Source organism: Arachis duranensis, chromosome 7 (assembly GCF_000817695.3).
Source record: "Arachis duranensis cultivar V14167 chromosome 7, aradu.V14167.gnm2.J7QH, whole genome shotgun sequence".
Classification (NCBI taxonomy): Eukaryota; Viridiplantae; Streptophyta; class Magnoliopsida; order Fabales; family Fabaceae; genus Arachis; species Arachis duranensis.
Genome location: NC_029778.3, coordinates 18,762,407 through 18,762,957, shown reverse-complemented (window position 1 = coordinate 18,762,957; position 551 = coordinate 18,762,407).

The following is a 551-nucleotide window of genomic DNA, read 5'->3' as shown; positions in this document are numbered from 1 at the left end:
GAATTTGGAATATCTCACAACTTCTCTTGTCTAGAACACCACAACAAAATGGTGTTGTGGAAAGAAGAAATAGAAGCATACAAGAGATGACAAGAGCTATGCTTTGTGAGAGTAATGTTCCAAAATTCCTTTGGGCTGAAGCGGTTAACACAACTTGCCACATTTTAAATAGAACAATCATAAGGAAATTTTTTAAGAAAACCCCTTATGAACTTTGGAAAGGCTACCCACCAAACTTAGATTACTTGCACATCTTTGGATGCAAATGTTTTGTTTTAAATAACAAAGAAAACCTGGGGAAATTTGATCCAAAAGCTTATGAGTGTTTGTTTGTAGGATATTCCACAACTAGTAAAGCATATAGAGTTTATCATCAAGATACTAGAATTATTGAAGAGTCCATACATGTTACATTTTGTGATACTAACTTGGTGCAAAGCATTTTGGAAGATGGTGATGCAGGAAATCAAGCCCAAAAGGAGGATGAAACTGCTCAGAATCATGGAAAAGAAAATTCTAGACAAGCTGAACCAGAAACAGCAAATGCTAAA